The 10,640-nt window shown below is 32.0% G+C and overlaps 1 non-coding gene across 1 annotated transcript; it reads right to left on the bottom strand.

The window, feature by feature from the left end:
• Positions 1-10,216: 10,216 nt before the first annotated feature.
• On the bottom strand, positions 10,217-10,290 carry TRNAI-AAU (transfer RNA isoleucine (anticodon AAU)). Its single transcript has one exon. It is a non-coding gene; the product is annotated as a tRNA-Ile (tRNA).
• Between the last annotated feature and the right edge of the window lie 350 nt (positions 10,291-10,640).

Raw genomic sequence — 10,640 nt, 5'->3', positions numbered from 1 at the left:
TTCCTTTTTTCTTATATATTAACATGCGTAGTAGTTTGTAACTAGGCAATTGCGTTTTATATATCTTGTTTCAGTATTGAAGTTATATATGTATTTATTTGAATCTTTATCGTCATCTTCTTCAGCCATTCACCATGCACTGCTGGATGAAGTCCTCTCCGACACGCTTCAATTCTTCTCTGTTTTGCGCTACTCTCATCCATCTCACCCCAAACATTTTCTATATTTCGTCTTTTTATTTTACCATTTTACCCACAGTCTTTCTTTCACCCTTTTGCATTCTCTCTGGTACCATTCTAGCACTTCTTTTGTTCAACTTTCGTCCATTCTTCTAGCCACGTGGCCCGCCCATTGCCAGTTCAATCTCTTCACTCTATCCACTATATTGGTAATAATATTATTTAAATTATATTATTACCAATTTAAGAAGCCTTAATTTTAAGCCTTAAGCTATCTGGATAATTTTTTTGTTGAAATGTAATTGTTAGAGGCTTAATAGATTTTCCCATTAGATGTTTGATTATGACTGAGTGCCTTCTGTGTTGATTACAGGGCCCTGAACTGAAAAATTCGCATCGTCAAAATTAAATTCGAATTTGTCGCGGTAAAAAACGAGGCCGAATCAGCATTTTATTATGATATTATTAAATTAATTTTTGCTTTAGTTTGCGTGACTTTACGGCTAATTTAATTCGATCACGTCATGCGAAAATTCGGTGGACGCTCGCACCGGTTTAAGCGCACAAAAATTTCAATTTCAATAATGATATGGAATGCCCAACTTATTTTCACTGCGTTTTATGTATTATAAACCATATAATATAATTGTATAATGTGATTATTAGCGCATTATTTAAGCTGCTGGAATTTTTCGTTAGAAACATACATATATACGTATATACGTACATACATACGTATATACATAAATATACGAATATATTTATGTCATTTTCTTTCAATCAACCTCTTATCAATGTGTTTGAATTGTGTATATAAAATGAATATCTATATTAATACCTAGTAAAAAATCCAGATCAACCACCATTTGTGAACATTTACCGGTAATTCAGTAAAATTTTGGTTGTATACCGTTTTATAACCACAAATTAAGAAAAAAAATATTGTTGATGTTGAAAAATATGGTTGATTAAAGTTGAAGTTATGGAAATCAAATTTACAAAAGAATGAGTTGGATATGTTTTCACATTCCAAAGATTTCTGGGCCACAGCCAATATTGAAGTAAGTAAAAATCTTTTTACTTACCACTTGGATGGTTTTGTGTCACATTTTTCCAATTAATTCAAATACCTTGATTTCTTAAAGTTTTTGTGGATACAGAATCCATTTAACTACAATGAAGAAGAAGAATTCGAGCTGACAACCATCGAAAAAGAAAAATTGATAGAATTAGCATGCGATAGCTCACTAAAACAAAAGTTTCAAAATGAAACTATAATTTAATTTTGGATGAATCTTAGTATTGCAAAGCAATGCAAGTGCTTCTACCGTTTGTAACGTCTTATTTATGCGAAACGGGCTTTTCGCCACTAGCTGCAATGAAAACCAAATATCGAGTCAGGTTAATAGTCGAAAACTCTCCATATTGCCCCCAAGATTTAATAAACTTTGTGCCAATAAACAACAACATCCTTCGCATTAAAATTTGATGTGTTAGATGTAGTAATTTAATTATTAATTTAATATAAAAATAAATATACGTGTTCGTATAAATTTATGTTACCTTTTTATTATTCTGTCTATTGTAGTGTTCAGTATTTTTTTTTAAATAAAGGTTTATTATTTAAAACGTGTCTATATTATTATATCTATCAAATAATAAAAGGTAGGGAGGCGCAGAATTTTTTTTGTAGGGAGGCGTAGTAGCATACAGTTTGGAAACCGCTGCCTTAGAATATATATTAAATTTTATATTTTTCATATTCCAAATCGCCGCAGGAGTTATATACATATGACACAATGAGCTTAAAAACAATTTACCTTGAAAAGCTTGAAGCCTACCCGGAACTTATCGATCTCAAAAAGGTATTCATATAATCGCCTAATAGCGACTATTGTACTTAGCTTTCAAAGGGGCTTTTCCTCGATCTTCCGATAGATTTTCGCCGAATCGAGATAAACCTACAAAGTGAACTGTACACTGGGAATTGGATTACATTTTTATGTGTATGCATTTCGGTGAAATTTATCCCAGCTTCGTCGAGTGGATTTCGATCAAAACTTTCGCGTCTCGGTTGACTTTGGCTTTCGATACCGTTTCGAATCGCAAATTTATTTACTTTGTACACACCGAATGGTCGAACCAACCCCTTAACAAACCCGAAGCACCCCACACACCCCACACTGCAGCTTCCGATCGTCTCGAGATGAAGCCCGACCACCAAAGTTTTAATGAGCAATTCGTTCCACCCCTTCCCTCCCCCAGCAGAACGACACAGTTTATCTTCATCTGTAAAGCCTGCTTTTTTTTTCTTCTCCCTCCCGACGGTAAATCTTGTTAAATTTAATGAGATTGCCGTTTAATTAAACGAACTTGCGATTTTCAACCTGCAGTGGCCACATTTACTTATTATAAAGGCCCATGTGGATTTACCTATAAATATACGGGGGACTGATTCACTTACGAGCGAGTTATTCAATATCGAGTTATCCGACGCAAATCCCGAACGAAATGCGATGTAATAGATTGCGAAAGCTCGAAGATACCGTATGTGTAGGTGGCGAAATTACCTTTTGAGAAAGCTCGCAGATTTATTTCATGCGGGTTAACCTACTTTTTTTTATCCGTGTGAAACGAAGCGATCCAATTTTTCAACCTATATTTTATTACGTACGGGTATTTCTGTTGCTTCTACATGTTATATTGTATTATTATTACAATATAACATATAAAAGCAACGTAAATATAGTACGTTGCATAATTGTACAACGCATAATTATTGTAATCAACGGATTTTTTCATGTAGTTTTCCAGAATGTATGCTATTTTTTATATACCACTGTATAGTTCTTATTATGTAAAATTGCATTATCAGAACGTATTTAGACTAGTTCAGCTCTTAATGTAATCGTGAGTTTTTTTTATTGGATAAAAAGTGCTTTGAATTTGAATTGACAATTGATATGAAATGCTATGATATTTGCATATTTAATTTGATTAAATGAATACTTTAGTGTATATATATATATATGTATGTATTTCTGTATGTACCCATTTCTCAATTTACACAGTAGATTCATTCCACGATAAACTACATATATAAAAAATAAATTTCGTACAAATATTAGTCATAATCAATTCAATTCCCATTCATCTAAAATGTATATATACTATTAAAAAGTAAATTACAACTGTTTAATTATGCAATCATGGCATACCTTTCATGAGATTTCAGGTTTCATCTATTCAATGAGTCATTGTCCTGAATATCCTACTTGTCTTGATCAGTAGTTTTCAACCATTTTAGATATGTAAAACGATACAAATAATTGAAATATATTTTCAGACATCTTAGTTCGTTAAGTGTTGAGAAAACTCGATTATGTAAAACATGTGCTTAAAAAAATAGTGCTATGAGATTTGTAGAAACATGCGACATTATTTCGAAATTAGAATTTATAATAGATGTATAATGAACCTTTGATTTATAGTGCATTTATTTTTTATTAAAAATAAAAAAACAACATAAATAATTTTGATTTAAAATTGTTTCAGGTCAACTTCTAGTTCGCACGCAGAAACAACAAAATTGTGAGTATTTTTTTTAAACATTTTTGCTTGAAATAAAAGGTTTTTGATATATTAATTTTGTTTCAAATCAATTTGAATTCAAAAAACTTGTTTCGAAGTGAATTCCGCACATTTAAATATAAACCGATCTATAAAATAGGTTTCACATTAAATAATAATGTACATAAAACAAACTGAGATTCATAATAAGAATTTCAATAATTCCATAACAATTTTATATTAAAAAAAACAAATACAAATTCTCACCGGAAGAGATCTGGTGGAGATTTAAAATCATATAGTTTCAAATCGTTAAGAGGGCTGTACACCCGAAACCTTAATTTTGTTACCGTTCCTGTCTTCGATATATATATTGAGTTAATGTACATATATATTGAGTAAATGCGACAATATATATCAATATATATATATTGAATGAATGCGACAGTTGCGCTTCGACCAGATTAAACGTATTTTAAATTGACAAAATCGAGGTTTCGTATTCTCCTATTTTCTCCTCCGACACTGGACCCATTTTTAAAAACATTTCATCATCGGTATGAGAAAGATATTTTTTGTGCAACTACATATGTGCGTATTTTTTTTTAAGTCGACCGTTAAATAAAAACGCTGGTTCTTTTCGTGGGTGTAAAAAAGAGGCGATTTTATAGATGTTTGGCGGCTCCTAGCTTCTATAAAAAATAACAAATCAAAAAAATAAAACAATAGATGCAATTCTATGTTGGATATCCATAGCATATTAAAAAATAATTTCTCTAGTGTCATAATTGAGGAAGGGAGAAGTCTAATACGTTTGTATGGACAAGGTGCTGGTGTCCAGCCCTCTTAAGCCAGTTTTCCGACAAATTTACAGTTAAAAATATAAGAATAGCTCGTTTAATTTGTTCATGAGCCCGCACCACGTTGTCGAGAATCTTCAGAAAGACATTTGTAATACAAAGACCCTCTTCGGAAACGGGTATAAAATCGCTATCGATCAATTACGCGTTGGGGTCGCTTTGGCGCGCGGCGGATGGCACGCGACCCCCACTTTTTTCACCCCGTCCCGGTTTTACTTTCACAGCTGCCGGCCGGCTTTTCCCGCGGGGTTTTTCCGGCTCTTTTGCAGGAAAAATCGTCCGACACGGCGGCGGTAATTTGGACGTTTGTTCTCGGCCTCCCTGCTCAGATATATTGCCAGCGTTGCGGTCGGTGTTACTTTTCAATCTCCCTTGTCGCGGGGATTTATTCCAGAGACGTGCAGAACAGACTCACTTCCAACTTGTAAACTCCTCTTCCACACACCCAACCAAACCCCTGCTCAAAAGCGGCGAACCGACCCATTGCGGATTGCTTAGTACGCCTGGCAAAATCCCTCATGCGATGCGTCTAACTATAAATCAACGAAAAGTACATAGGTGTGTGTGAGACCATGCAAATTATAAGTTAAACTTCCAAGTTGAAAACGAAACTTGACTATACAAGCTGGAAAATGCAAGGGATAAGCAGTAGCGGCTGTATTTCGTTACACCACTTCTGTAACCAATAGGGATAGCCAGTCAGGGAAATGTTATAATAATAGAAGGGGCTTTAGGCGTCATATTGTTGTCTAGTGAGGAATGTCCACCGATATTTTCAAATAATTTTGGCATCAGTCGTATTTGATGTTTGGTGCTCGACGTATGTACATATGTCCGATAAAACTTCTCTGTTTGGTTATATTACTCGCAAGATGGGCAAGTGTATGTAATTTTGACTTTTGATTTGAACTGGACGATTACTTAGAGAGATTTGAAAGCTGAAAATTACTACAAATGAAAGATAAAATACCCGACTATTGATTCCAATATTCATTTTGAACAGGAAATTGACATATTTTGAGACATCGACCTAACAACACCAAGATATAGAAAAATCGCGCGATTTAAAAAACACATATATCTCCGAATATCAAGCTAATCAACATTTTTTTTTACCAGATTCGTATTCACTGGGCATATATCTATAAGACAAGTCATATCTCGTCTCAAACCAAAAATAAAACTTAACCATTAACCAAAAAACATTAACATCACAAACATAACCATTAACATCTTAACCAAAAAAAGAGTCGTCATTTGTCGAACAGTGTAATTTAAGTTTAATTAATATAAACATCGTTCATTTTTATATTATACATATTTTTGTTGAAACTATACATTACACGGTAATTTAAGAACTCCCAAGGACAGACTAATACAAAAAAGTAGATAAAAATAATCCGCCAACTGAGAAAAGAAACGAATTGGCTACCAACGCCCAACACCACCATATACTCAAATTATTTATTGATAGTTTTGGACCATTGTGGCATTACAGGAAGAACCTAATGCGCCACAATGGCCTACATTTGATAAAGAAAAAACAAAGATGAAATAAGTAAAATATAAAGATAAAAATTATAAATAAATCTATATCAAAATAAAACTTTAATTTCTGTAGTGAATATGTGATGACCCTGATTGTATTCCGTGAGTTGTAGCGTAGTTATGGAGACGTACTGCATAATATTGACAAGAAAATTAAAAATTTTCATTATAAAAATTGATACATTTTCCCATGAAGGACTTCCAATATGCGATCGAAAGGCTGACATGTGGAAATTCCCAGGCATTACTGGACATATATATTCTAAAATATTTAACCGTCAAATCAAATACGTTGAGACATCCTAACTCAAACTTGTTTTAAAAAATTCCTTTGAAAGCTTTTTCCCCGACTTATGTACGACTATTCAACGATAAGAAACTTCGTTGAATAGTCGTACACAAAATTAAACACGTGTCTTTGTATGTATGTATGTACGTATGTCACTTAATAACTCATTATAACTTTGTCCAATCTGGACCTAAACTTTGAGCTCACACTGTGTTGAAAATAATGAAGTCTATTTAACACTACTACTATGTATCATATATTTGAATATATGTATGTATATTAAAGGTGAAGAAGTTTTGATTAAAAAATGTAAATAAATTTTAAATCTGAAATTATCTACTTTGATATGTCCACATTTACATGTGGACATATCAAAGTACATAAATTCAAAAAATCTTTAAGCACCTATGTAGTAGGTACTTAGAATCTTTGTTCATCTTCATTCATGCTAATCTTCATCTTCATCTTCATCTTCGCTCACATGCTAATCCCATTAAATACACAGTAAATAGATTCTCAAATTAGACAAGGCACTTATGTAGCTTGTTCCAAATAAAACCATATTAAACTCCATTAAAATCGTAATATTAGATAAAAAAATACATATGTATTATATATGCATATTATTATTTTACTTAGCAAAGTGCTTATATGCGTTTTCTAGTTTCCGCAATGTTTTATTGGATAGTTTTTTATGCGAGCATTCAAGAAAGACTTTTTCCTTTTTTACGAACGATTTTTATTGAAGTAGTTGCGGAGAATGGAAAGCAATTCTGGAAAAATACAAAAGAAACGGCACCGTTCCATTTCTGCGAACTATCGCAGCCTCGCAATCTTTTCCAAATGCATACGATTTTTTTTGCTCTAACTCCAATCCGATTCATTTGTTTCCTTTCGTATTAGATTTTACTTAAACTACGTATACATATGTAAATGTTCACTCACATATAGAACTGATGGTGATTGATGTATTCAATCAGTAAGCCGCCATAAGCTCGCCTCTAATACGCAAAGTCCATTGAATATTGTCGCCAAATGTAAATGATAATTATAATATAATATGTATGTGTGAACGTTACATGTAGAGATTGTATGGAAATCACGTTTGATATCACCTCTCTAATAATTGCAATCAGATAAATCTGAGCTCGGCAGCGAACGTGTTAAGTGGGTGTCAACTCATTGTTCATAATATTCAAAGCGTATTGAAATGCGATTCTATTATACGTGTATTGTCTATTGAGGCGCTTCTAAATCTATGGTGCTCTAAACATGTGAGGTATTCATTAGAAAAATCATTATGATAAACTAAGACTTGATGGATAATAATATACGTTAATTGAGCAAAATTTGGGTAGGCTCAAATGTTCATCAAATGAAGATCCAAACACGGACCATTCCTCAAAAGGACTATTCATGAAACGGTTCATTGATTGTCCTATCATCGAATCAAAGGTTCATCAAATATCGTAATTTAGTTGATATTACGCTTATTATCATTCTATTCATTTAGCATTTAAATATTAATTGATTACGGTATTTGATGATCAATCCTGGATTCGAAGTACAACAACAACAGAATAAGATTTAATATTATTATCAATATATATGTATGTACATGTTTATATTTACAGTAATTTTTATTGACAAAACCCTTTGGATTCATCTGTTATGCTGTCTCTCCCAAGTATTTTAAAATTAATTAATAAATGGGAATATTTATAATGTGTCAAAAATGTTCTCATTTTTGTTTTAAAAATATAATGAAAGTATTGAAGCAAAAATTATGTAAAAATATGCTTTCAATTTTTTTTTTTTTAGTTTTTGAAGTATAAACTTCTATTCTAAAAAAAACACAACTGTTTTTTTTAAATAATATTTCTTTACATTAAATTTGAATCTTTTATGCTTTTATTATTCGATATTTGAATAGAAATAGGTATAAATCGAAGATTATATGACGGGCTGAAAACCAGAATGGTACAAGTGACATTTTTAAAAAAATCTGGTGTAAGTGCTAAAATAATAGCATATATGAAATGCTATTATTTTAGCACTTAAACCAGCTTTTTTTTAAAAATGTCACTTGTACTAATCTGGTTTTCAGCCCGTCATATTATGAATTCAGAAAAATAAGATCGTTTTGCCAAAATTCTCTTAATATTGACTATTTTGATTTCAGCGGAGAACTTTGTCAATGGTAAACTAATTTTTGGTAATATTTAAATTAGTTAATGATCAATTCAAAATCGTACAAAATTTAAGTACATATTTTACTGATTGAGATTATTGCCTTAATGTGCTAAAACAATCCGCTAGGCACTATGACGGACGCAAAGCGTCCAGTTAAAAATGTGTGTTTTAAGTTCAAATAATACAAAATTTGCGAGGTTATTTAATGTCAATAGCTATAAAAATCATTTTGATATGTATAAAATATCGAATAATGTAAAAAAATTGCAAGTAATGATAAAAATAACGGCTACAGTAAAGCTGTCATTCCAAGGCAGATATCATACTCACATTGACCGTTGAGCGCGGCGTGTACTGAATTACCTATTTCTCTCGCATCTGTGCAAAGTTCAAAGGGACTACCAGCAAAAATTTGTATAATTTCTGTTGATATTACTATTTTTATTTATTTACAAGGACATCATTCAAATCATTGAGATTTTGAGGAGGAATAGATAAAATATGAAAACCCTACATTCAGTATATTTGGAGAAATATAATTAAATATATGATGCATGTCAGTCCTGGTCACTCGCTATCCATCACAGAGCAGCAAGTGCTTAGGAAAAATCTTTTTTTTTATATTCCAAAGAGTTACATGTATCTATATATAATGCATACGCCGACAAAATATATTTCCTCATAGTACAATTGATCAATTCTTGAAAAGGGTACTTAAATTTAAACGTTTATAATTTTTTTTTATTTGTAATATAAAGAAATGGGTTACATTAGTACATACAATTTTGCAGGGTATAATATTTAATTTCATCGTTGATCATGTATACCTTATCAGAAAAGAGGAGCTCTTGTGCCTGATAAGGGAGCTACGATTCTTGCTTAGATTCTATGTTATAATATTTTGTTTTGTATAACTAAGTTACTAAAATGTATCCACATAGAATACATTTACGTACATACATACGTAATAAGACTCGTGCTATTATTGCCTTATCGATTACACGTAGGTTGGTTTCGATATTTTTTCAGTGGTACTCACACGTGTCTATTTTACAGATAGAACTGAACGCTACCTCCCCATTATTCCCGGGGGGCTTTTCTATCTTCTCGTCTGATAAAAGCTTTACCTTACAATGAATTAAACATCGACCACCATTTTTACACTCAGAAGTGCGACGTTCTGTTTATTCTGCGGCGGAAAAAGAGAGCTTGAAGTAAATGACACGTGTCGATTGTTATTTTTCGCCTTAATTGATTTCAAACATTGCCCAAAAATAGACAACACTTTAATGGAATTTTTCACCACTGGAAAATAATCTTAAATAGTCATATCATTGAATTTTGTTAAGTGAAGAAAATAAGGATGATATAAACGGTCCAATTAGCTAAACGGTAAATTCTTGATTTTTATTCAAATATTCATGTTTGGAGTGATTTTTTGGTTCTAAGACACTTACCCCCTGGACACATACCCCGGTCAAAAACCCCCTGGATATTAACCCCCCCTCTTCAAGGATAAAAATATTTTATAAAAATTGACAGTATCTTTAATAATAAAAAATGTGAGACAAAAATATTGGCCCATGGGGGGATCGAACCCACGACCTTCGCGTTATTAGCACGACGCTCTAACCAACTGAGCTAATGGGCCAGATAGTCTCTCGTCGCTTTTTATGATATACAAATTTAGACTCTTTTATTGTTTTATTTTTAAAAATCCATTTTTTTCTAAAATTATCATGTGTGTGGGTTAGAAATTCACTAAAACACAAGCGATTTTGGACTACTGACAATAATTTCGAAAAAAAAAAGTTTTTTAAAACATACATCTTCTATAATTTGTATATAAAATTATTATTTTGAATAAAAATACCAATAATTTTATTTTACTACCGCCATCTATGTTTAAAACTAAAAACTGGATAAACGTCAGGCACTTTTCAGAAATTCAAATTTAAAACGCGTCTAAAACGATATTTTTTCTCCATGGTAATGGCGGAG

Source organism: Arctopsyche grandis, chromosome 9 (assembly GCF_051622035.1).
Source record: "Arctopsyche grandis isolate Sample6627 chromosome 9, ASM5162203v2, whole genome shotgun sequence".
In the NCBI taxonomy this organism is placed as follows: Eukaryota; Metazoa; Arthropoda; class Insecta; order Trichoptera; family Hydropsychidae; genus Arctopsyche; species Arctopsyche grandis.
This window is presented reverse-complemented; position numbering and strand designations above follow the sequence as displayed.